We start from the raw sequence: 27,715 nt of genomic DNA, 5'->3' as shown, positions 1-27,715 counted from the left end.
GGAGAAATCCTTTGAGGGGCAACTTCTAAAAAGATAAAGCTACTGATTTCCCAAATACTGTTCCTCCTCCTTCTCCAAGAATCTCCTTTATTTTCTACATAACCCCTTGAAGGCAATGGTGGTTCATGGCACCTTTTTTCTGTGCTTGACTGATATTTTTCATCAATTTGTTTCTCTCCAAATGTCTTAAAATTATGACATGTGCTAATTTGAAGACTTACAATTAATGTGGAATCAAACCATAGCACTCTTTTTGTCTTGGGCATCAAGATTCTAGGAGGAATCTGACAAGTTGCAGCCGGTATGGCAGGTCCTGTACCATTCCTGGGCACTCAGAGACACAATGGACCAGAAATGCTATATCTCTAACCCGTTTTGGCCTTACTGTTTGGGAGAGAGAATATACTGAGATAGCTAAATTCAGAGCAAAGAGACTGATGAGAGACAACTGTTTTGTTCAGCTCAGGGGTTGGAAGCTAAGGTTCTCGAAAGTCTGTCATTAACCCCTATGTGTCCTCTTAAAGTCTCCTCAAGCCCAGGATTTGTTTTCCTTCTGGTCTCAAGATTTTAGTATTGAGAACTGCAAGCTTAGTACACCTTGATACAGCATGGCCCCTGATGATGTTCCTGGGAAATGGTTGCCCTCATCATTCCACTGCAAGCAGACACCAGGAATGATGTGGAAATGAGCCATGTAAAAGCCCATGAATTAGTTCAGCAGGCCCAGGCCTGTCACATCTGCTCTGTGGCCCTCAGCAAGTAATGGCCCCATGGGCCTTAGATTCTTCATCTCTAAATCCCATTTATCAAGATTGAAATATAACTGACATATCATATGTGGACAATTCCTAGGTTTAAACTTATCAGGTAAGAGCCTATATTTTTTTTTATAGCAGGGGTTGACCGCTATTGTCCAAGATGCTTGCTGCCTCCTTTCTAATGACCCATGAGTTAAGACTGGGGTTTACATTTTTTAATGGTTGCCAAAAAGAAAAAAAAAATATCAAAAGTCAAATAATAATTCATGACATGAAAATGATATAAAATTTAGATTTCAGTGTCCATAAATAAAGTTTCATTGGAACACGGCCATGCTTGGAGTTTAAGTATGTGTATGGCAGAGTTCCCATTCTAATGGCAGAGTCGTTGCAACAGAGACTGCATGGTCCACAAAACCTAAACTTTTTACTTTCTGGTCCTTTACAGAAAAGGACCAGTTTTAGAGTATCTATGGAAGATAAAAGTAACCAGTGGGTCAGACACACCTAGGTTCAAATCATAGCTTACCCATAACTAGTTGTGACCTTGGAAATTTATTTAATCATTCTGAGCTCCACTTTCTTCATCTGTAAAAGAGAGGGAGGAACTGAATAAATTGAATGAGATCATTGTGAGGTGAGATGCAGAGATGGCAGCCTGGCTGGCCAAACCAATGCATAATGGCAAGTCTCCTGCCCTCAGCATCCAGCACAGTGACCCACACAAAACAGGTGCTAAATATGTTTTTGTGGGATAAATATATGAATGAATTGCAGAGAATAAATTTAATATTATTTTTGGTATATCACCCTGAAGGTATCTCAGCCAAGCAAGCAAGGAGAGAAACAGGGAAGACAAGCTGGAAATCTTGGACCAAGCAGAGCCAGACCAGCCTCAAATTGCTGCTGTTCTCACTACTGCTGTCTCTGTTCTCACTGGGCTAAGGATTACAAGGGATGCTCTCACTGGGCACTTCTGCTCCTATTCAGGTATATCAGAGTGCTTACTCCTAGAACTAGAGGTCACTCACTCACCCACCCACGCAAAGGGAATCGTTTTGGTTTTACCTTTAAACTATATCTAGTATCCTCCGCTTTTCTCCTCTATTCCTACTGTTCTGGTCTGAGTTACTGTCATCTCTCACCTTGATTATTTTAACAGCCTCCTAACTGGTCTCTCTGCCTCCTTTATCCACCTACACTTTGTTCTTAGTATAGCAGCCAGAATAATCCCTTCAAAAGGTCACATCATGTTACTCCTCTGCTCAAACTGTCCATCTCTTGCAGAGTAAAAGCCAAAGTCCTTACAACGGCAGAGACAGAGCAAACAGAGAGTTATATTTGCTCTGTCCCACCCTATATTACCTTTGACCTCCTCTCCTATTACTCTCCCCATTACTCAGGCCTCTTTAATGTCTTTAAATGCATGAGCAGGCTCCCACTTCAGGGCCTTTGTCCAGATAACCTTGGAGAAAATTCCCTCACCCCCTTCAAAACTCTTTCCTCAAATTTCACTTTTCAGTGAGGTCTTTTCAGGTTTCCCAAGTGAATGAATACTTCTTATCATCAGAACATCCCCTGACCTTTATCATAACTTACTCATTATATATTTAGTGGTTTTATTTCTACTGAAATGTAAGTTCCGTGAAGGCTAGCATTTTTTGTGGGGGCTTTCTGTTTTGTTTTTGTTCAGTGACATATTCTAAGCATCTAGAACAGTGCGTGACCCATAGTGTCTACTCAATAAAATGGGTTGATTGAACCAATGACTAATCTAGTATTTTACAATTCAATAGCACTTCCACCAGTCTCACAATCTCTCATTAAATCTCCCAAGAACCTGATCAGTTCTTGAGATCTCTTTGTCTGTACCTTGGAATCTATAAAGGAAACTGCCCCCTTCCCAGAGGAATCTAGCAGAGTTGGTCAAGCCACATCCGAACTTCAGTTGAACCCTCTGCGCTAGGAATGACCTCACTGAGGGAGGATCATCCAGCATTAGACTATTGAAAATATTTTGCTTTTTTTCGCTTTCTCTGCCTTAGTTTTTACAACTTCATTATTGACATAATTTGAACAAAGGGATGGAGGAGGGGAGAGACAAACCTGAGTGGTACTGGTTTCCTACCTTGCAAAAAAGATCTGACAGGAAAGAGTTTGAAATATTGACAAGAATTAAGGTAGAGTATGTGTATTGAGTTATCTCAATTACCTCAGATAATGACAAAATTATATCAACACCTCTGGAGAGAATGAAAGGAGAACATGAAAAGGCTGCAATCCTCAGATTGCAATCCTGCCCACACACCCCAGGCACATCCTGTGGTCTATCAAGTCCCAAGAAGGAAGCCGTTATTCACAGATACCCATTCCCTGGTTGCCATATCATTAGGAACCTTTTCAGTATTCACAAGAAACGTCCCCATGGCGCTATCCCTCTGGCCCATGTTTCAGGAGAGATGCCTGTGGTCAAAGGCATCATAAAGTTTAAGTACATATGAATCATAGATAATGATGAATAACCACATAGTAAATGTTGCAAGACTTGTTTCACAGAGATGAGATTTATACCCAAAGAGACTGGCAGTGAAGCTTCTCTCTACCCTTGTAAGACCTCAGGATACTTAGCAATAAACAAGGAAAGGAAATGGCCTGAAGAATTTATTGAGGAAAGTCCTTGACCAGCCACCGCCAGGGGCACTCCTGGTTTTGGCTCTCAGCGTGATGCATGGCTTCTTTCTTTGCATTTCCAAGTTGGTATCTTAAGGAAAGGGGTGAGGAAAGGAAGATTCTCATGGGACAGCAAGAGTATAGACCACATTTCTCTTTAGAACCTGGAGGTTTGAGGTAAAGTTTCAACTTTGAAATATAAAATGCTCTATAACTCTTATATATAGAAATGCAAATGTAAAACGGGCATTTACACTTTTTTCCTATCAATTTTGTGGGTGTGAATTTTTTTTTTAAAAAAGAAGTGAGGGCCGCCCTGGTGGTGCAAGTAGTTAAGTCTCAGCACTATGAAGCTTTCACCACCGCAGCATGAGTTTGATCCCCAGCCAGGGAGCTACCCACATGGTACCTCAGACCTCTCCTGTCTGGCCTGCTGCTCCCCTCAGCAGTGTATTTCAGTAGATCTGCCTGTTCTGCTCTCTACTCTGTCTCTGGTGAATCCTCTCACCACCCCCTACACCTCTGGCCTATACCCCAGCTCTTGCATGCATGCATAAATAAAATAAATCTTTTTTAAAAAAAGAAGTGATACTCTTGTTTCTCCCTGTTCTTGCTTAGCCAGAACAGAAGGAATAAAACAGGTGGAATCTGCATGCTTTGCAATGACCACTTGGGCAGTGTCACCTCTCAGCCTGAGCCAGCCAGTCTATTTACAAAGCTGATCTAAGATGGAAAGCAATGTGCAGTGAACAAGCCGTGACCCTGCCCTGATGAATATTTTCTGAGTGAAGTTTGACTGGCTTTAAAATTCTTCCCAAATTCAAGAGTAAAAGGCGTTAGGTTGCTAAATGGCCTGGATCAAGTTTCCATAGTAGCTTGGTTAGACAACAGACCTTTTTGCAAGAGCTATACAGATCTTGTCAATAATGCCGGTGCAAAAACAAGAAAGCCAACAATGGGGTCTTGTTCTTTTTAAGCTGAGTCATGAAAATTATGCACTAATACCATCCTCAGAGAAAGACCTGACTGGTAAAACAGCAACCAGTAAACTTGGAAGGAATTTTCAAAAGGAAGTGTGAGCCTGTGTATTCTGAAAAGCATTCAAAGCAATGAGATTGAAGAAAAGTAATTTGACATTGCACTTCTTAACCTCATAAAACATTTCTAAAACTAACTCATTATCATAATTTACAGCAGGAACTAGTCTCTTAAGCTTCAATGGACAGTCTGTCTGACATCATAGTCCCATTTGTATGATTCATTTTTTTTGAAAGGCAATTTTGCCAGACCATTAAAAAGTAAAACAATTAATTACTTTTATGATAGTTAGTTGGTTGCCTTCTGGCCCCTAGTTTTTCTCTTCACAGGGAACATTATCACTCATGCAGTCTTGCCTGACATTTTTGCCAATGCATGCCAGAATGCTTGCTGCTTGCACGTTAATATCAGCCATCCAAAACATGCAGAATGAGGCCCTTATTTCATTAACCATTGCAAACTTAATACTCCTCCTGTCTTGCGTTGCTTACAACTCTGCCTTCTACTCCAGGATCCCTTTACAGCAAAGTAATTATTCAATCTGACCTGCACTGCCATTATACCAAATGTCACCATTTATCCCAACAAGTAGGAAAGCGTTAGTAAAGGACAGAGCTGTGTTCACCAGGGCTCTCTCAAAGGGGACAGTGGCAAGGCTGTGTTGATGCAGAGTAAATGACTAGGAAATCACTGCTTTTGAGTCTTTTCTTATCTTCATCTACCTCCAGGGGAAAGTCAGATGCCATCTAAGTCAAAGTGAGACTGGATTTTATTTCTCTACCCTCCCCTCCTTCTCACTTCTCAATTGCAGAAAAAGAAGAAAACCACTTCTCTTTTTAGATTCTCTATTGCTCACTCTCATTATTATGGCAACAATTGCTGGGTGGATTTGCAATCTCTGGTATTTCACCACAATGAAGATATTAAGTCGTCTTATGAACATGACCTCATTTATTCCTATAATGATACACTGAGACATACAAGGAACCAAGATCTTGGGGGCTCATTCTCTTTCCAGACAAGGAGTGTGAGACAAGGTCCTGGAGAGCCACAAAGGGGTGCACTAAGTTGAAATGGAAACCTAATGTTCTGATCCTCATTTAGGGCTAATGCTACCCAAAGTGATCCTATGTCTTTAGGGGAACAAAATAAACATCTAAGGATCAGCCAGTTTGCAGTGAAAATAGAAATAATTCTGTAGAGTTTCAATAGCATTTCTGTAAGTTTTAGCTGTAGCTCTTTGCCTGGAATAGAGCATATAAAACCAAATAAGACTAAGACAGAAGATATTGAAACTTGAGACTTCACAAAGTACTAGACAGGTCACCCTTGAACAGAGGAAGCAAATAAAGAAGAAACTATTAGCAACCAATGGCAAAAGAGTGCAAAGAATAAACTAGTGACTTATTTTTAAAGATTGCAAAGTATGAACTACAAAGGGGAATTTTGAGGTATGTGAAGGACCGACTCCACTCAGATATATATTTCCCTTTGAGATCAACTTTAAGTTTCATCTCCTCCATAAAGCCTCTTAGACTGCTTTAGCCCAGAATAATATCTATTTTGGCTGTACTCAAAAAACTTTTTATCTAAATCACACTTTGAGTTAAAGTATGTGACGTTATAATGTGGGGGATACAACCAGTAAAACCATCTCAAGCAAAAAGGGAGTTACTGAAAATACACAGTGGACTATCAGAGAAATTAAACATTAGAAACACAAAGAGCACTTAGCTGGAAATTGTCAGCTAGGAATCAAATTTCTTCGTAGCCTCCAGGATATGTCTATTACTCTCTCTTACATCTACTGTAGTATCTCTGCAGACTGTTCAATCATGGTTCTTGTTCCTCCAGCCCACAACTTGGTCACGACTTTGACTTGCCCTTGTGTTCACTGCATTGCCAAATCTACATGACTTCACTTGATAAATATGCAAAACCATTTTACTGCAATCTTTGAGTCTCTTACTTTAAATTCTTAGGGGGAAATTGTGGTACTCTTTGGATCAAGTGTCCAATCCTGGTCCAGGTCCTGTGACTTGAGTGTGGGGGAGGGACCACATGTGATGCAGAGGTGCCTCTACAGATGGAAGGGGAAGTTTAGTAGGGCTTGTCCCACCTGTTTGTTCCAAGCGGTGTTAGCATGTAATCATATTCTTCCTTGCCTTCATACTTAACTTGTTCTATATGTGTGATTTTTTTTCCTTAGTACTGTAAAAGCTACTTGACATTAAGTCTCTGCTTTATTTTCTTTCTGCCTTTTTCAGGGTCTTGTACATGGCTTACTAAAAATGTTGGCTGAACTGACTTTATCCTTCTGTGGCACACACCAAGTAGAAAATGGGAACACCTCTTAGCTATTTGATGAGTGAAATAATGGTGCTACATTTTAAATTGCAATATCTTTTAAAGATTCATTAACAAATATAGCAAATAGCCATATTTTTCTTTATAGCAACTTGGTCTTCTCATTAGCAAGTGTCACATATAAGCATTTGATACTTACTATACTTCAAAATGGTCTTAAGATGATGTGTTCAAAGATTTCAGTGCCCCGCAATGACAGAGTAACTGATACTGGCTTGTCTTTACTGAAATAAACTATAACAATAGACAAAATATATGAGACAACTTTTTTTCAGGCAAAGAAAAACAGATGGAATAGGGCTGTACTACTTGCAAGAAGGAAAGTATATGCCCCCAAGTTACCCCAGTTTTCTGTCTTGGGCACATTCTTGCCATAATACAGATAGACCCAAAGCATAATGAGCAGATTCAGCAGAGATTACAGTTCCATTCTGCTAAAAACAGCTGCAATTTGTGAGATCAGGTGCCAGAGAAGAACTTGTGCAGAAGGGATATTCCAAAAGTCTGTGTGGCTTCACTATGGGTCCTCGGCAAAGGTGGAGCTATCCTTGCACAGGGCAAGACTCCATGAGGCCCAGCAGAGATTGCTCACTACAGGGCTAGGAGCTGAAGGGTAATGCCAATGGTAATATCAGAGATTGTGCAGTACTGGCAGATACTGGAATTGGCAGAATTCAGTTGAGACCGAAGAAAGAGTGTGCCATAGGATTATAGACCCTACTTTTAAAAGTAAGAACCTCATGAGTAAGGACCACATCACAGTGTAAGAGCTACACTTAGGACTAAATTCAAAACTCAAGTAGATTTGCCCTATCAAAGAATAAAACTGAGCCTGACTGAACCACTAAGGATCTACCAGAAATTTAACTGCCTACAAGAACAAAATTCATCTTTCTTTAAACTCAACACCTGACACATAATCTAGAATCCCTATAACATATCCTCCATAATATTCATATGATAATAAAAACTTACACGGCAAGCAAAGAAACAGAAAAATATAACCCAAACTAAAGAAATGAAGAAAAGAAAAAGAACCCAGGATGATCCAGATGTTGGAATTATCAGACAAGTACCTTAAAGGAGCTATTATAAATATGTCAAAGGACTTAAGGTAAAATATGGCTGAAATGAGTGCCCAGGTGAAAAATATCAGCAAAGAAATGCAAAATATAGAAAATAACCAATCTAAAATGACAAATTTAAGGCTAAAAAGTTATATGAAATGAAAATTTTACAGATGGACAGGGTAACAGATTAGAAACAGCAGATTAAATGACTAGTAAACTTGAAGAAAAATAGAAATTATCCAAACTGGAGATGAGAGATAGTTTATAAAAAATGAACAAACACCAACAATGTATGGGACAATCATGTGTCCTAACATACTAAACAGTATTCCGTTAACTGCCCCTCCCCCCAAAAAAAAGGTCAGGAAAGGAGGAGAAAAAACATGATGCAACTAGGAGAAAATTGTGATCATAGTCTTAGAACTAATAATGACATTCTCTGTAAGAGGTTAAATCCGCAACTGAAAGAGCAAGATTAAAAAGTGACATCCAACTAAATATTGTCCATAGGAGATTAATTTCAATTAGAAAGGCAAAGATAGGCTTTTAATGAAAAGATGGAAAAAGATTTACCAGGTAAACAGCAAGCATAAGAAAACGGCTATGATTTAATAATGTAAGACAAAGAGATTTACTACAGATAAGAAAGAATATTTCCTAAAGAGAAAAAAATGAAGATTCATTCCAGAAGACATAAAATATTCTAAATGTGTACATACTTAATTACAGAGTCTCAAAATACATTAATCAACAACTGGAAGAACTAAGGGGAGAAACAGACCATTACAGTTGGAGATTTTAACATCATCCTCTCAGTAATTGATGGGACACGTAGACTGAAAAAATCAGAGTGTGTAAGAAAGATTTGAATAAAACTATTGACTAACTTGATAGAATTTCCATTTAGAAAATACCACATTAACAACAGAATATACATTTTCTCTGAAAGCAAACAGAATGTTCACCAAAAAAGATCATATAGTGAGTTACAAGTTCAATAAATTCAAGAGATTGAAATTTTACAGAGCATTACAACTAAAATGGAATTAAATTAGAAACTTACAAAAGAATATGTGAAAATGCTTAAATGTTTTGAATACATTTTAAAATAACCCATAGGTTAAAGAAGAAATCTCAAAGAAAAATCAGAATACACTCTGAACTGAATGATAATGATATACAACATATCAACATTTGTGTGATGCAGTTGATAACAGTACTTATATTTACAGCTTCAAATGTTTATACTAGAAAAGAATGGTTTAAATACAAAGACCTCAAGTTTCACCTTATTAAGCTAGAAAAAGAAATTAAAATTAAATCTAAAGTTGAAAAAAAAAACCCAAAAAAGATAGCAGGAATCAAAGAAATAGAAAACAAAGAAACAAAAGAGAAAAATAATAAAGCCAAATTTGGTTCTTAGAAAAGATTAATAAAATTTATAAGACTCTAGCATGATTGATCAAGAAAAAAGGGAGAAAATATAAATTTCTCACAAGAATGAAAGATGATGTCACTATATACATCCTACATTCATTGAAATAATAATCAGGCAATATTGTAAAATATTTACAATTTAAAAGTACTGGAAAAAATCCTCTGAAAAATTCAAATAAAAAAAAAAACAAGAAGGAAGAGAACATTTGATTACTCTAGGTCTATTCAAGAAATTGAATATGTAATTAAAAATTTCCCCACAAAGAAAAGTCCAGATTCAGATATTTTTTACAGTGAATTCTCTTAGACATTTAAGGATAAAATATTATCATCATCAAGGACATGAAATTTTCAAGGTCAGTGACCCAATCCCCACCACATTCCCGTTCAACTTGCTTATTTGGCTTGTGCAGAAATCAAGTGGATCTTAGAGAATGACAGTTGATTACTGTAAACTTAACAAAGTGCCAACTCCAATTACAGCTGCTTTTCCATAAAACAGTGTAGTTTCCTTGTTTGAGAAAATTAACACGTCCCCTAGTACCTGATATGCAACTATTGATTTAGGAAATGCCTTTTCCTCAAAATCTGTTAGTGAAAAACCACCAGAAGCAGTTTGCTTTCAGCTGACAAAACCAGCAATACTTTCACTGTCCTGTCTCGAGAATATATCAACTCTAGCCCTATGCCATAATTTAGTTCACAGAAACCTTGATCACCTTTCCCTTGCAAAAGACATCACACTTGTCTTACTACAGGCTACCAAAATACTATGTAATCTGAGGACCCATCATGAACTGGGTGTTGTCTGACTCACCAAGCCATAAAACAGGGCATGCATAGAAGCACTCCATTATCAAATGGAAGACTGGGCTTCACTAGGGCTTGAAGGCACAAGTAAGTTATATGAAGAAGAGGCCCAAATGCCCATGGTACCCACTGCCTTCTCTCTCCCAGTCCATACATATGGCCTCATGGGGAATTCCTTAAAATATGTTGACTGAGGGCATTCAAAAAAGATAAACACATGCAATTTGCAGCAACATGGATGGCGCTGGAAGGGATCATGCTCAGTGAAATAAGCCAAAAAGAAAAAGAAAAATACCGGATGGTCTCACTCATAGCAGGAATCTAGAAAACTTAAATAAGGGACCAGGAAAATGAATATAAGAAAGTGAAAATCAAAATCAACAAAAAACTATGAACCAGAGACACTTTTGGGGGGTGGGGGGCGGGAGGGGAAGGATTGGGGTCAGAATGGGGCGTCTGCAATTGTATGGAGGAATATAAAAATAAAATTTAATATTAAAAAAAATATGTTGACTGAGGAAGAGAAGGCGTATGCCTAGTTTACACATGGGTCAATACCATCTGTAGACCATAAAGTAGACAGTTGCTATGCTGAAATCCCTTTCCAGGCTATTTCTAAAGGACAGTGGTGAAGGGAAATCCTCTCAGAGGGCAGAACTTCAATCAGTACACTTTACTGTTCATTGTGCTTGGAAGGAAAATGGTGAGTGCTATGGGTCTATACTGATTCATGCACTGTGGCCAAAGGGTTGATTAGATAGGCACAGATGTGAAAGTAACATAAATGGAAAATTGTTGATAAGGAAGTCTGAGGAAAAGGTATGTGAATAGGTTTCTCTGAGTGGAAAAAGAAAATGAAGATATTTGTGCCCCATGTGACTGCTTACCAAGGGATGGTCTTAGCAGAGGATTTTAATAATTAACTGGATAGGATAAACCTTTCTGTAGATATATGTCAACTTATTTTTCCAGTCTACTCCTGCCATTCCCCAAAGATCTCATGAGTCAAGTGGCTATGGTGATAGTGAAGAAGATTATGTGTGGGATCAGCAATAGGAAATTCTATTTACTGTGGTCAATGTGGATAAAACTTCTGTTGAGTACGCAATCCGCCAGCAACAGAGGCCAACTATGGGGTTGATCAGTAGCCATCCGGTGGCAAGTTGATTATATTAAATTACTTTCACCATCGAAGGGGTAGTGCTTTGTTCTTGCTGGAATAAATATTTTGGACATGGATTTTCTTTCCCTGTGTGCAACGCTGCTGACTAAATTACCATTCATGGATTATCAGAATACATTACACATCATAACGGTATTCTACACAGCATTGCTTCTGATCAAGAACTCATTTTACTGCAATGAAAAATGAACTATGAGGCAATGGGCTTGTCCCTTGTTCATGGATTTCACTGTGCACCTCATCATACCGAAGTGGCCGCCTGGCCTTTTGAAATTTAGTCTCATCACCAGCTAGTTGGCAATACCTTGCTGGACTGTGGCAATGCCTTCCAAGAGGCTATATGTGCTCTAAATCAGTATATAATATAACCTACTGCTTCTCCTGTAGTCAGAATTCAAGAGTCCAAGAATCAAGGGGTGAAAATAGCAACAGCATCCTCTAGTGATCCACAGTAAATTTTTTGCTTTCCATCTCTGTGACCTCATGCTTTGCTGATCTAGTAATCTTAGTTCCAAGAAAAGGAATGCATCCACCAGAAGATACAAGATTCCACTGAACCGGAAGTTAGGACTGACCCCCACCCCCTTTCGGCTCATTATGCCTCTAAGTCAAAGGCTAAGATGATGGTTAATATACTAGTGAGGGTTATTGATTCCGGTTGCCAAGGGAAACTAGGCTATTACTATACAATGACATAGGAAGAGTATGTCTGGAATAATGGACTCCCTTAAGGTGTGTCTTAATATTACCATAAACTGTTATTAAAGTCAGTGTAGAACTGTAACAACCCAATTTAAGCAGGACTGATAATGGCCAGTCAGGACCTTCAGGAATTAAGGTTTGGGTCACCCCACAAGACAAAGAATTGCAATCAATTGAGGTGTTCACTGCAGGCAAAAGGAACACGGGACTTGTAATGGAAGAAGATAGTTACAAATGCCAGCTATGATCATGTGAGCAGTTGCAGAAATGAGGACTGTAATTGTTGTATGTTTATCTTGTTATAAACATATTTAAGCATATATATATTTTGATATTTTGATATTTTTGGTTTTTTCCCTCTCTCAGCCCCATATCATGTAACATAAAGATATATTAATAATAGTTAACTTCATATCAGAATATTTAAGTTATAGGGTATCAAGCAGAAGAGTGAATGTCATCTAAGACCTTCGCTTCCTCTTCTGGAGAATAGGTCAGTGCATTTTTGGTTATACTCAGATAATTACATCATGTTAGGCAGAGGCTTTGTTGATGTCTGTATTTAGAGATTAAATAAAGTTTATGGAGAGGTTTATAGCTGTCAGGCTGACAAGGAATAGACCATCATGTCCAGTTTTACCTCATTTCTATGGGGGCAATAGTTCCCAGTTATTGAATCAAATACTAATCCAGGGATTGCTCTGAAGATATTTTGTAGAGGTGATTAACATCTACAGCCAACTGACTTTCAGTAATAGAAATGATTCTCAATAATCTGGGTGGGCTGACCCAATTAATTGAAAGACCTTAAGAACAGAACTAAGGTTTCCCTGAAGAAGAACATTTTCTGCCTGTAGGAGCTTTGGTTCATACACAAATGTTTCCAACCTGCCCATCTTGATGTCCTATCCTATACAATTTGGATTTGACTAGCCAGCACTCAGAATTGTGTAAACCAATACCTTGCAATATAGCCATCTACCTATCTGTCTGTCTACCTATCTGTCCATCCATCCATCCATCCATCCATCTGTATATCTATCTATCTATCTATCCATCCATCCATCCATCCACCCATCCACACACAGACATATATACTTATGCTATGATGTTATTCTGGTGGAACACTAATGGATACATATAAGAGACCAGAATAATATCTATGCCAATATTTGACAGTAACATACAGGAAAAGAAAATTATCGAGTCATGAATATAGACATAAGAATTCTTAACAAAATACTAACAAATCAAATGGAGCAATACAAAAAAGATAATACATCATGAACAGAATAAACACTGGCAAATATCTGAAAAGCAATTGCTAAAAGTCATCACTTTTACACAATAAAAAAGTCATACCACCATCTTAATATAGCAGCAAAAATATTTGACATTCCACATTCATGGTAAAAATTCTCAGTATATGAGAACTATGAGGGAACTTTCCAGAATATGATAAAGAGCATCTATAAAAGCCTATAGCAAATAGACTGAGTAGTAAAATATCAGTTACTGTTCCCTTAAGAATAGAGAAAAAGCCCAACTGTCTACTTTCACCATCTCTAATCATCATGAACATAGAGGTCATAACCAGTGTAATAAAGCAAGAAAAGGAAATAAAAAGTGTAAAAGATCTGAAAGAGAAAGTAAAACCATCTTTATTTAGACTAGCCTGATTGCTTATGTTGAACAGTAACTCTAATGCTACTAATTTACGGTCTTGGGCTACTTGCTTAGTGTAACAAATCTTACTGTCCTCATCTGTAAGATGGTGATACCAACTTGAAATGATACATGTGAAGCACTGAACAACACATGAGGCTCATGAGATGTTAGTGTTGATAACGATGGTGGTAGCGGTAGTAACTAAGCAATGTAGGACTTTATCTGGAGTTTTCACTTCTCTATGCCTCATTTTTCTCATCTGTTAAACAGTGGTGGTAATATTGCCTGTAAGGATTGCATGTAAAGTGATATGAACAATGCCTGATACAACAAAAGTGTTGATAAGTGTCACTTTTATTAAATCATTATATATGCCACACTTATAATCATCTCATATTTTTAAGTTGTACTTATAGAAACCACCACAATAGAAATGATTTGGGATTCAGTCTTCTTGGTGAGAAACAGAGCGAAGCTTCTCTGGAACCCTAACGTGATTGATAGTCAAAGAACTTCAGTAAGATACAATAAGCAGTTATCAAATACCTACTCTGTATCCATCACATTTGTATACTTTTAATCTTCTTCAATCTTTAAATCAACTTTGGGGTAGGCACTACCCTCAGGTCCATTTCACGAAAAGCTAAGACACAGAAAGATTAAATAATTTTCTTAGAGCCCCAGTGCTGAAAACTGAAGAGTTAAAATATTTCAAGGCCTCCAAGTCCAAGCATTTTCATTGCTTCTTAGTCATGCACAACACAAATAGCTCCCAACTAACCTCACCAGATTGTGTTTATTCTTTGTGTACAGATAAAATTAGTTAGTCATGAGCATTTATTTTAAATGTCCAAATTAACACTGTAAGTGTGTGTCAAATGAATCCAAACTGTTGGAAGGCCGGGGGTGGGGGTGGGGGGTGGGAGGGAGGGGCAAGGATGAGGGATGGAGATCTCTCTCCAACCCATTCCAAGTGTTTTGGATCAACACCATCATTTCTGCCCAACTTTCTAGACTCTATACCATGAGAAAGAGAAATCAGGCATATAGTAAATGAAGTTTCGCCAAATGCTATGCCCGGTTCTTGCCAGGAAGAAAAAGAAGTATCTAAAAATGTAACTTGTGCTGGATTCTTGCACAAAGTTAGCCTTCATTACTAACTGCTACATGTTGGTCTAGAAGAAATATTTCATTAACTACACTCTTGCTGTAGATTTTATCTAGTTGCCATAGAAACTTTGGAGGAAAAGCTTGTTTTTAACCCTTGGACTAGGTTTGCCACCCAGCTTTTTAGCTCTATTTAAAGAGCCCCTTGTTATTTTAAACTCTTCCCCTTCTGCTTGCCTGTTTCCCCCTCCTGCGACACAACTGGACAGGACCCGTTCATGACCTTTAAATTGCCACTTACTGTAATTTCGAAGGCACAGTTCCTGAAGTAGATGGCAATAGCCAACAGCGCTTTTTTGTATTTAACTGTGAGATGGGTTCCAGTTACAACAGAAAAAAATTTTTTGAGCTGGTTTCACTTCCACAGAAATAAAAATGAACTGTTTTGTTTCTATTACCTCTGCCAAGCAAGCTTCCCCACTTAACCCACATCTTTACAGGCATCACAAGACCCTCCCCAGACAGCCTCCAATTGGAAGTGTCTGGTTTCTCAATGCCTGAATCCTCTGTTCTCCCACAGGCCCCCTCCTCACTGCTCCTGGAGTTTCCAAATGCACCACCAGGGCTGTGCTTGCCTGCACAGCTTCCCTTTCCTGAGGGATGCACACGTGGATCCCAGGGCAAAAATCTATGCTCAGTTTACAGCCATTGGGCTCCCAGGATGTGAACTCTCCTGTCTCTTTCCAACACTGGATGACATCTTTCCTGCCTGGGAGTTCATTTGGCACATATGGAAATTATCATCTGGTTATGATTAGTTTTGTTCCATAGAAGAGGTGGGTGTTGAACAAGTGGGTTTTATTTAGTAGAGTTAGTCAGGGCCTGGCCTTGCTCTGGTTTGGAGGGAAGGTTAAAGGCCACATGTTGAACACTTCTGGAAGTTAGAAAATTAACCTGTGAGTAATAGGCAGATTTCTTCTAAGAGCTTTTAATTTTGGTCATAGATGGAGGAGTAGGTTGGGTACTATGGCGGAGGACAATTTTGCATACATAATATTACTGCGCCTGCAAAATCAGGTACAGTTTTCCAGAGAAAAAAAGTGTAGATAGAGGCCCCATTTGTGTCAAGGAAAATTCTATTCCAGCGGGCTTTGCCTCTCAAGGTGAGGATAAAAGATGGGTCCAATGACCTGCTAAGAAAAATGACAGGTGAGTCCAGCTACAGGAGCGCTGACCACTGGGGAGGACGCCTTGTATCAAGCTCTCATGACTACATTTCTACCATGTGGCGCTTCAGAGAAAGGCCTGGATGACTCCCACAGGCATAGGGAAAGAGAAAGATTCATTGCAGCTTATTCTGTTCCTGTGATTACTAATGAGTGAGATAAGCCAGCTCATCAGTGAAACACTCCCTGGAGATGAAAGGAATTCAGTTGCCAAGACAGGCAGTCTTTTCCTGCTAGGAAGTCCAAAGGTGAGCAATGTGGCTGGGCAGATGTCTACACCTGCCTCTAGGCTGACAAATATTCCAGGTGAGCCCTAGAGGTGGGTAAGAAGGAGTTTCCATTGAATCTTTGGATTACTTAGAACTACAAACTCCTTATTTTTCTTTTCCTGAATCCATCTCATGCTTCAGTCAGAGCCCAATACACAGCCTGATACACTTGTTTAGTTAGTAAACAAGTGTTTGTTAAATGTAGACAAGATGGTGATTTTTCCCTATAGATTATAGTTTTTTTTTTAAATAGCAACTTTATTGAGATACACATCATACACCATGAAATTTACTATTTTAAAGTATACAATTCATATACAATGCTGTGAAATTCACCATATCTAATTTTAGAACATTTTTATCACCTCCCCCCAAAACACTGTACCCATCAGCCATCACTCTCTCTCTTTCACCCCCTCCCCCACCCCAGCTCCTGGCAACCACTAATTTATTTTATCTCTGACCATAGATTTCTGACCATTGCATTCAACCATTTTAAGGATATATATATACATACACAAAGCAAAATTTCCACCTGGGTCATGCTCTTCAGGAAGCATTCTTGTTTTATCCTGGTTCTAGCTAATACAGCCTCATCCTTTCTATCACTTAAAGAACAGATGGCTTCAGCCTTCTCCACGCCAAGGCTGTGTCTCTGTATTGCCAAACATGTTGATGAGCACTGAAATTCAGCCCAGAATCACAATGGAAGCAAATGTGAAATACCTGGACATCGCCAAAGGCATTTAGGCATTTCCCTATGCTCTGCACCATTTAGCAGCTACACAGGTGACCCATCCTGGTGCAATGACTCTTAGCAGAAATGGGATTGCCATGCCAGGTCAGTGATGGAGGTCAGACTCAGTCTGAAGGGCAGCATTGAGAATAGGCAGTGGTGCTAGTGGTAGATATTCACAAGAGAAAGCACCAAATGCTGTTTTAGGATAAACCCCCAAATCCAAAGCCCAGGGGTATCAGATTGCAGTGGAAAGAGGAGGCATAGCTTGAACATCCCAAGCCTAGGAGAGTTGGTTCAGGAACCAGGTAGGTAGCCAAAGACTGAACACAGGAATCTGTGGAGGATGAATAGGATGAACAGGATGGTTTTAAGGACTTTTGCCAAATAGCTTGTTGCTACTTCAGTCAGATTTATTATCCCAGCTTTTATTATCCTGTTTTTGCCTGGGAGAATTTTAAAGGCACCACGGGATCTTTGACATTGGAGTTCCATAAACATCATGACAGCTTCCCTTAGAGGAAATGGTGAGGCTTTGAGTTGTATCAACAGTCAATTGTTAACAATTGGTATTTGCTGGCTAGAATGTGAGCTTCTTGCAAGGACAGTCCATGTCATTTTCATTTTTGTATCTCCAGTGCCTACAAGTGTCTGGCATATCATACCCACTCGATAAAGTCTTATTTATTTAGTGAATAGATTTCTAATGCCTATTTCCAAAAAATGCTATCTTCTCATTTCCCCCCAAGTCTTCAAGTAGAAAGGAAACAATAGTAGTAAGATTTTTTTTTACAGGACTCAGTGGCAAAAAGAGTACCCTTCTTCCAAAAAATATTCTATTGAGAGCGGAATTATGATAAAACATAAATATACACTTTTTAAGCATGCTACCTTATATGGGGAAAATTTTGGTATTGCATATCCAAGGGGAAAATATGTGAGCTGCATAAAGATTAAAAAAAAAAAAAAAGACACTTGATGCAAAGCCAGGAAACAAGCTATTGATGCTGGTGTGGAGATGTCAAACACCCACAGGCTTGCTGACCCTCTCCCTCCCCTGTCTGTGCACACACTGTTGATCTAGTCTAGGCTATTTTTTCCCTATCAAACTGAGGCTTAACTTCAGAATCTTGGCAACCCTGTATTTCATGTGGTCATTAATGGATGGTGGTGTTGATTGACATAATATAAGCCATTAGTCATGGCTTAGCTAGAGCGTAGGAAGGACAGGGCCATAAAAGACTGTGAGGTCATTTAAGGAATATGAGGAGAGGACCTAGGAGGAGCCCGGATGGACAGCTGAGATCTGCAGTCTAGCTCTGACCTTTTATGTAGGTTGTTGGGTGTATGCAGCTATATCAGGAAAGAGCCCTAGGGTTGGACTGAGACCCAGGTCCTTTCCCCAGAGACCCAAGCAACTAAGCTAAGAAGTCAGGTGACCTGCAGTCTGTTACCCCAACGCCTAAGTCTACAGAGCAATCATGTTACTAGGGGAGCAAAATAACATTCATTCGGCACCAGGCTCTAAGATTAAGTGCGACTAACCAGGAGACTTTCCTCAGCTACCGGTAGCCCCAAATCCCCTGTCCATGAGGAAAATACTGATGTTACACAATTTGATAAAACAAATTGCTTCTGTCCCTGTGTTGGGGATAGCAGGTAACAAGGAAGGAAAGACTATTTCCAAAGAGAAGGGGACCTCTCCCTACCCCTCTGCAGGGAAGCAGGTTAATGGAAAATTCTCTCCTCTCCTGTCTTCCTGGGTGGGGACAGGAAACAATCAAACATTACCTCAAGTGTAACCTTTTGTTTGGTGGTAGCTTCCTTGTAAACCCTAAAAAATGTTTGTACTTACCTTCATTGTATAGCTCTGTGAGCCTGGGGTTTCAGTTTCTCTTTTGAGGTGGAGGAACTGAAACCCTGACAAACTACATGATGAGTTCTCTGGCAGTGAGACAGCCAGAATCAGCCTTGAGGCTTTTCTTGCTCAAAACTGCTTTTCCCGCTGAACAGCCCTGCTCATCTGGACTGACAGCAGAAAGCATCATACCCAAAAGTTCATATCATAAGGTGATCCAAATAATCCTGAAGAAAAGTGGGCAGGCACTATGTGCCCAAGCTGAGTTTTTGATGGCATTTCCTCCATATGAAACTAGAAATATTTTCTTCCCTTACACTGAAGGGACTCAGTAATTTTTTGGTTTTGATGGCAATAACATCCTTCTAATGTGCATGTTTGACTAAGAATCAGAATATGTGCTTGGGCTGGCTGGCCTTCTTCTTTCTCAGAAGAGAAGTTAGGAACACCTCAATCTTCTAGCACTTACTAGCTGTGCAGCTTTAGGTCATTGCTTTCCCTTTCTGAGCAACTATAAATTTGGGATACAACTATTTACTCCTTAAGAGTTGTCCTGAGGTAAGCTATGTAAATAGCTTACCACATCATGTGATCAATAATGCTAAACCCATCCCTGCTAGGCAATGATGGAGGCTGGCAGTTTGTTATAAAGTTGACAGAAATCAACACAACAGAAGTTAGTGTTGGAGGTGATTCTAGACACCTGGATTTCCAGATGTCCAGGCCATAGCTCTTTCCTCTTCTCCATCTCTGCTGTCTCACTAACCTGCAGGCTCAGTCTGGAGTGTAATGGGGTGGCTGTTAGCAGACCCAGGAGATCCTTTGGCTCCCAGGATCCTGCTTCCTAAATGGAGGCAGATGTGTCCTACCCTTGGGGCTGCTTTTGGATCTATTTCATGATGCATAATTTGGAGAGAATTACAATCATTTTGTTGAGCAGTAACAACATATAGGTCTGAGAAGGGAGTTGGAATAAGGAGAGAAAAAATGGGGCTATTCCACAATGGTGACCCTGTCACTGGGGAATGCTACAAAATAATATCACGCTGGTTGTTTGATGAATCCTCTTCCGGACTCAGAAAGCATATCTCAGAGTCCCTTCCCAATCTCCTCCTTTCCTCAGGAGCTTGGGCCACTTTCCTCCACCGGGCTCAGCCTCTGCCAGCTTCCTCAGCCAAGCCTACAGCTTGCCAGGAGGTCAGGTCCAAAACACAATTGCAACAGCAATGTGAAAGCTAAGCAAACAGTCCCGAAATGATGATGAAAAGCTGAGCTGGGGGAGCAGGCAGGCTGTCCGGGAATGACACCAGAATGATAAATCATGGCAATGAGGCCCTACGTTTTCCAGACCAGGCGCTTAACTGGGAGTGAGAGTGCAAGAAAACTGGCTACTCCTCCCCGGTGTGCTTTTTCTTTTAAAGTAATACACTGATATTAGAGTAATACATTAAGGCTATGCCAAAATGCCATTGGAGGAAAGTGTGGAGGCAAGACCATGAAACCTTAGGGAAAACAGTCAAGGCTGGCATATTTTTAAGAATAATTCTTTCCTAGCAGCCACCAGTGAAGTTCTGCCCTCCACAGTCTGGCTGCTTTGTCCTGGAGGGACCCAAAACTCTTTAAGGCAGCAAGAAGACAACTACCTTTAAACCCTTGGGTGGAATATAGAACCATGGCAATGAGACAAATCTCTCCTGTGTTGTACTTGGAGCATGAGCAAAAGACATGCAGGAGCACAGTCAAAGGGAAGAGAAGATTGGCCTGAAACCTACACAAGTGTGCAGGTCTCCAAAGTCATCTCCTTCCTCTTCATCAGTCATCCTGATCCCTGACCACTAGTTCCCAGGGGCAACACTTACACATTCCAAGGAATCAGCTTATTTCTAGGATGGCACCTTGGGTTTTCTCTATTAAAGGAATGCCATGCCATAGATAGTTATCGAACGATATTGTAATTATTTTCCTATATCATTTGATCTACTAGTCTATCCATCTATGTGTTCTCTACTTTTTTCCAAAAGGGATATAAGGTGACTTGAAGATGCCCATTGCCTAAGTAGGGCGGATGAATCAAATGGGACAATAAAGGTAAGAGTGTGAAAGCAAGACAGAGTGAGGTGAATGAGCCAAGTACACACAAGTCTGGTGTTCTTGCCAGACAAGGTCTGGCTAGGAAAGGAAAAATAAGAGTGTGTTTTTTATATGATCTCTGTAGATCTTTTATTCCTAGCTGCCTAGGATATTTAAGATAGTGTTGCTTATAAGTGGAGGACAGGGAAGAAGGAAGAAGAAAGGAATGGATTGGACTCTAACTTAAAGAACACTTCAGTCCATTGGTTCACATGCTCTATTGCTATTCACAGCATTTCTTTTTCAGCTGAAACGTGGGAATAATCTGACTGCCAAGCTATTATGGGTAAAATGAACAGACTGCTTGTGTACAAATCTGGATTCCCTTTTACTACTGAAAGGCAAAGAGCTGAGGCCCACCCCAGCTGGATTTTCACATGTTCAGATTATCAGAGCATTTCCTTGCATAGAAAGAAGGCAATATTTACATATCATCCATTTCTTAGAACAGAATCATTGCCTGGATGTATAGCTGTTTTATTATGCAGCTCTTGAATTGTGCTTAAGATGCTGTTTCATTAAATTTTAAAGATCACAAGTGATTTTACAAATAAATAAACAAACAAACAAATAAATAAATAAAGGAAAGAAATGTCTTGTGTGAAAATGGATGGTTAAACTCAACTGGTTTTAGGTTTCTAAAAGAACTAACATGTCTGTGTGTTTAAGATGGAGAAAAGAAAGAAAATATTTTCTTGTTAAAGATTCTTCCAGTCACACTGAGTCCACCCTAACTATGAGGTCAGAGGCATGGTGCTGCCTAGCAAACTGAGTTCTACCCTAATTTGTCCAAGTAGCACGGCCTCCACTGCTGTGCAGAGTAACGGCTGGTCCTCAGTGTAGTATGCTAAGTATTTAGGGCACAGACATCAAACTCTTCTTTGTGTTACATGGGATGGCAAAAGACTATGAAACACACTCGCCCCACAACTCAATTGGCTGGTTTGGAAACAGGAAGGCCCTGGCTGCGATATTCAACCACATTAAATGACCAGCATTATCCGGAGCCGTGCAACATGAGTTCATTGTGCTTGCCCTGCTTTGCCGCTGAGCACGCTGGAGGAAGACTGCGTAATTAGGAACTGGCTTAGTGAAAGGGGCCTTGCTCACACCACATGCCCAGTTTTTGTCCTCAGAGGACAGTGTCAATCTGAGAAAGGGTGAGCCCCTAGGGAGATACATGTATAAAGAATTTTGAGGCTCTGTGGCTATCTTGTTACTGTGACTTTATGGTAAGGAGGAGATTCCCAGTCAGAATTTAGATTTAGGCCGGGGAACTTGCCAGTTATAGAATGTAATAGAACTCTGCAGTTGATAATTGTGCACAGTGAGCTCTGTGGGTTCCCATGTTGGGAGACTGAGATGTGTTTTTCTAATAAATTCCTCCCAGTCTGGTGTGAATTGTTTCCAGGTACTTAAATGACTCAACAACTTAATATTTCATTTTAAACCAGGCTCTGCACAGGATACAAGGCTGACATTATTAGGATTCTTCAGATTTCAGATGTGCTTTATCTAGCCCCGTTGGTTTCAAACCCTGAGGTAGCAGTACTGAAATATTTCTTATAAACATTAATAAATAACCCACATTGTTCTGTAGAAAAGCAAAATCAGTCTTTTCAATGGCTTGGAAAAGCTTTGAAAGGAGAATATGGAGGTATTTAGCATTCTTTAGACATAAATACAATCTGAGTGGAGAGTCTCCCACCCATACTGCCAGCTTTCATTTGCTAGACCCCAAGGTCTCTTTAATTCCTGGACCCTTTAACTTGTAATGTTTTAAGCAGCCAAATACATTCCCTTTCACAAGGATGCCAATAATCTAAATAAGCAAACACGCTTTTCCCACCCCCACCCCTTCGTTTACTCCCAGTGTATCTGTGGTTTCCAAGTTGGCTGTTACCCACCTCAGCAGTTCTGTCCAGTGGCCCCCGCCCCACCCCTGCTCTTCAGTCAGGTTTGTGGAGACAAATGCTTAGAACTTTGGGCAGATTAATCTGGCTAAGACCAACTGTTGTTATTTTTAACCATGAGCAAACTCAGGACCTTCGCATTGGAAGGGAATCTGAAAATCATTTGGTTCAACATTCTTTGCCGAGCATGATCTTATCTCCAGTTGAAATCCTCAGTACTTTATAAGACAATCTACTGAACAGTTAGATATCACTAATTGCCACTAATCACTAATTACTGATATCACTAATATTACTAATAATCACTAATATCACTAATCACTAATTAGATATCACTAATTTAGATATCACTAAAAGACCTCCTACCTTCCAGGCCAGTGGTTCTGCTCCAGCCTTACCATTTTCCTGCACTATCCCTGGTACAGCCCTCTCCATAATGATCATCGCTAGTGCTTTATGGATCTTCTTTTCCTCTGCTCAACACCTGAAGGCAGGAGTCTGTCTTATTCATCTTTGCTCTCCATTGTCCCAGACAAAAGCTAAAGAGAAACAGGCAATTCTTCTAACTTTGTACTTCAGCACCAATTCATCTCAGTCCATCAGTCAGCCAAACCAATCTCTTTTACCTAGTCTATAGGTCAATCCAAAGTTCTCTAATTTGTCTGAAAAGAAATCATGGAAGATCCTATCAAATAGCTTTCTAAAACCCAAGTATATTTATATGATCTTGGGGTTTAGTATTTCAATTTAAAAATGGAAATGAACTTGATTTGTTATGATTTCTTTTTTGTGAACCCATGTTAGAAACTGGTAATCACGTCCCCCCCGCCTTTGTACATTTTAATCAACTGCTTTTTAGATAACCCATCCCAGAAACTTGCTGATGAATCATGTAAAGATTATCAGAGTCTGTAGTTTCTCTGAAATTTGCGGGGGTGACAATTTTCTCCTCTGAACTGTGGCTATTCCTTCCTTGGAAACTTGTTAAAAGATTTTTAAAAACTGTTCCTCAATCACAACTTTAAATTATTTTGGTTTCTCAACCCAAATGCCCAAAAATAGATGACTGGATCAAGAAGATGTGGTACATATATACCATGGAATATTACTCAGCATTCAAAAAAGATAAACACATGCAATTTGCAGCAACATGGATGGCACTGGAAGAGATCATGCTCAGCGAAATAAGCCAAAAAGAAAAAGAAAAATACCGGATGGTCTCACTCATAGCAGGAATCTAGAAAACTTAAATAAGGGACCAGGAAAATGAATATAAGAAAGTGAAAATCAAAATCAACAAAAAACTATGAACCAGAGACACTTTTTGGGGGGTGGGGGGCGGGAGGGGAAGGATTGGGGTCAGAATGGGGCGTTTGCAATTGTATGGGGGAATATAAAAATAAAATTTAATATTAAAAAAAAATAAAAGCTAAATATAATATTAAATTAAAAAAAAAAAACAAACACTACATCCCAGTAAGAAATAAAATATGTCTATTGTCTAGAATAAAAAAAAAATAAATTATTTTGGTTTCTTAGAAAGTATTATATCTGGTCTTAGAGACTCGATTTCAAATGGTCAGCTACTCTCTATATACTTGTCTCCAACTGAGGCTTCACTCCACCTCTCCAGGGTGTACATAAGGGAGAGAAAAAATTAATTTATTCCTTCCCACTGGAATAGTGTAACTCTGGGATGTGGAGTATGGGGAGACCTGCTGGAGCACTCCTGCCAGCTATTGGCAGAGGAAGATTTACCATGAAGTTCAATGAAGCTTAATCTTAAGAGTTCTTCACTAATTTTGTATTCTTTTTCTTAAAATTGTTCTGTCAAGTTGCATAACCTTCAAAGCACAGACATATATATCTTCCCTGTGGTCTTGTGTAAGCTCACATATTACACCTCTGTTGGAAGTGTTCTTGTGGGTATTGCAAATAACCAGTCCATCAAAGCAAGAAATGAAAATATAGAGGTATTTGATAGGCTAACCAGGAGGCTTGAAATAGTGCTAATAATAGCATTTCAACAAGACTTTAGGAAATTCACTACATACAGTCTTTCATTTTCTTACCCATTAGATGGGGATAACAATCCTATTTCAGTCCTAGTTGACACTCATTTAATGCTGACCCATTATAGATATACTCCACCAAATTCATAATTTGATATACATAATTAAATATTTGTTAACATTGTACCTGTAAAAGAGAAAAACTAGCCTGGTAGGGTGAGCTTTTATTCTACGAGGGAATTAATTTCACTAATGAGTATTGAATGAAGAAAAGAATATTAGATTTGCAGGAGGAGAACTGACTTCTCAGCACAAGCCAGGAAGCTGCAGAAGGTTGGGTATGTACTTGATCCCTGTGACTCTAATTCCCTCATCTAGAAAATGGAGAGAACACTTTCTCACAAAGATGTTGTGAAAACTGATAGCATATATACTAAAATGCTTTGTAAACTGTAGAAGTGATTTGTTAATGTATGGTGTGATTGCCTCAAATCATCAAAACTACAATTGATTGATTGATAAAAATTCAACCATTCTGAAGCACAGAATGTATACACTATTGGCAGTCATATGGGGCATGAGTTTAAAAAACAGTAAATGGCAAATGCAAATATCACACTATGCAGATAAACATCCATTTAAAGATCCATAAAATATCCTACCTCAAGAGCAAATCTCTCCAGTCCAGATCCAACTTTTTCTATTCAGCACAGAAGAATTGCTAGCGATGTCGGGAGTTACAGTGGGAGTCCAGGATCCGTAGACTTGTTATCTGATCTTATTAAAAGATAAACATTCCTTCTGTAACATGCCCCAAGTCTAGGATATTTTACTAATACTCTTCAGCCCCGGAAAACATCTCTCTAGATTTTTGAAGTACTTGCACCTGAGGGTTCTGTCTTTTGTTCACCTCACAATATCACAAGCTTCTGACTTGATGTCCCTCCATTCAGAGAAAGAGTTGTGAGTTGCCCTTGAGATGCTTAAGCTCCTCCACAGGAATTTTGTGCCTGTTTTCTTTCTGATGCCTGGAAGACTTGAGAGAAGTTTTCAAGCCTCTTAGAGATTGCTGAGCACCTAACTTGTAGGATTAATCTTTTGAGCTGGAAGGGTATGGCTCAACTTTGCTTAGCTCAGTTTAACAGCAATTTAAACATAGATTTAAACATAGATTTCTCTCTTCACAATCTGTTGTTCTACACGCAAGGGCTCATTTCACAACGTTCCATGCAGAGTGGAGCTTCCAGGCTCAATAGAGACAACTGCATTCATTATCACCAGCCCTGACTTTCAATTCAGAGAGGAATCCTGTTTCAGTTCATTATCTCTCTGAGTTCCGGCATCATCAGTCTCCATTAGGAAATACCTTGCTTTCTGCCAAGAGGCACTGAAGGTAAGTGGCCCAGTTCTCTGACACAGGTGCCAAGTGCCAGGAGACTCTTCCTGGCCAGGCATTTCCTTTCCATTGTTCTGTCTTCTGAAGGCCAGAAATGCATCTTCCCTCATTAGGGATAATATATCTTTCCTGAAATCACCTTTTGACACACAGAGCCCTGACAGCATGCTCCTTTTATATGTCCCTGTTGCCTTTTATCCATGCTGCCTCTGATGTGATTTTTCAATCCTACCACTGAAGGTTAATTTACCAAGTCTCTCCTCACCACAAATCCCTCTTCCCCAAAAGGATCCAGATGGGTGTTCAATCCTTCTGTATAAGGTGTTTCTAGACCCAATTCTAGTAGAAGTAAAGACTGCTGTAAAGGCAGAACTGGACCACAGTGCAGGTTTTCTGATCCCATGCTGACTGGGTAAAGGAGGAGTCAGAGTCCTTAGTGGGTTTTTGCAGGTCTTTTATTGGGGTTCACCAGGCATATGGCAGGCAGGGGTGCTGGCTGGGGGGCTGGGAGGCTGGCAGGCCTCCCAGCCCCCAGCAAGTCTTTACTCTATCTGGGCTCTCTGGCGTTCGTTCTGCTGCTTCTCGGCTTCTCTTTCGGCTTCGGCTTCAGCCACTGCTGCTGCTGCTGACGTCCCCGTGACGCCGCCCTTAAAAGCACAGTCTTAACTCAGTTGAATCCCACCTACCTATGCCCACACCCTATTCCAGGTGCCCGCCATCAGGCATGCATTCAGGACAAGGATCCATCATCTATCCTGATGGCGGAAGGGCAGAAAAGCCTGATATTTTCTTTACCCTACACTGCCCCCACACCAAGCAATTCTCACTCACCAGTGGGATTTCCAAGAATTAAACTCAATTCAGCTCAATTCTGACACCATTTACCTAGGTGTAGCATCACATTTCATAGGTAAAGGGTTCAGTCTTACAAGACTGCCTCCACTTTAGGCACCAGCCACAAACCCAGGCTATTACCTGTGCTTCTGATTAGCCTGCTATGAATCAAAGTTTCCCAGGACCTCCTCCTCAGGCTCAATTAATTTGCGAGAACTGTGTGCAGAACTCAGGAAATCAGTTTACTCACTAGATCACTGATTTATTAGAAGGATATAATTTAGAGTCAGATGGAATAGATACATAGGGCAAGTTAGGAATAAAGGAAAAGAGCTTTCAAGCTTCTGTGCCTTCTCCAGGCATACCATTCTCCCCGGATCTCCACAACCTGGAAGTTCCCCAAAGTTCTCCTTTTGAATTTCCATGGAAGCTTCATTACAAAGGCCTGATTGATTAAATCACTGGCCATTAGCAGTTGAACCCAATCCCGCAGCCTGTCTCTCTTCCCCAAAGGTCAGGGGGTGAGACTGG

The 27,715-nt window shown here is 39.8% G+C and overlaps 1 long non-coding RNA gene across 1 annotated transcript; it reads right to left on the bottom strand.

Annotated features, from left to right (window-relative positions):
* Window positions 1-1,256: 1,256 nt before the first annotated feature.
* Window positions 1,257-26,530, bottom strand: LOC129144924 (uncharacterized). Its single transcript, XR_008549749.1, has 3 exons — window positions 25,617-26,530; window positions 23,309-23,481; window positions 1,257-1,346 (listed from the first exon to the last, which is right to left on the bottom strand). It is a non-coding gene; the product is annotated as an uncharacterized LOC129144924 (long non-coding RNA).
* Window positions 26,531-27,715: the final 1,185 nt, after the last annotated feature.

This window comes from Talpa occidentalis, unplaced genomic scaffold, assembly GCF_014898055.3.
Source record: "Talpa occidentalis isolate TD23 unplaced genomic scaffold, MPIMG_talOcc4v2.1 talOcc4.11, whole genome shotgun sequence".
Lineage (NCBI taxonomy): Eukaryota > Metazoa > Chordata > Mammalia > Eulipotyphla > Talpidae > Talpa > Talpa occidentalis.
This window is presented reverse-complemented; position numbering and strand designations above follow the sequence as displayed.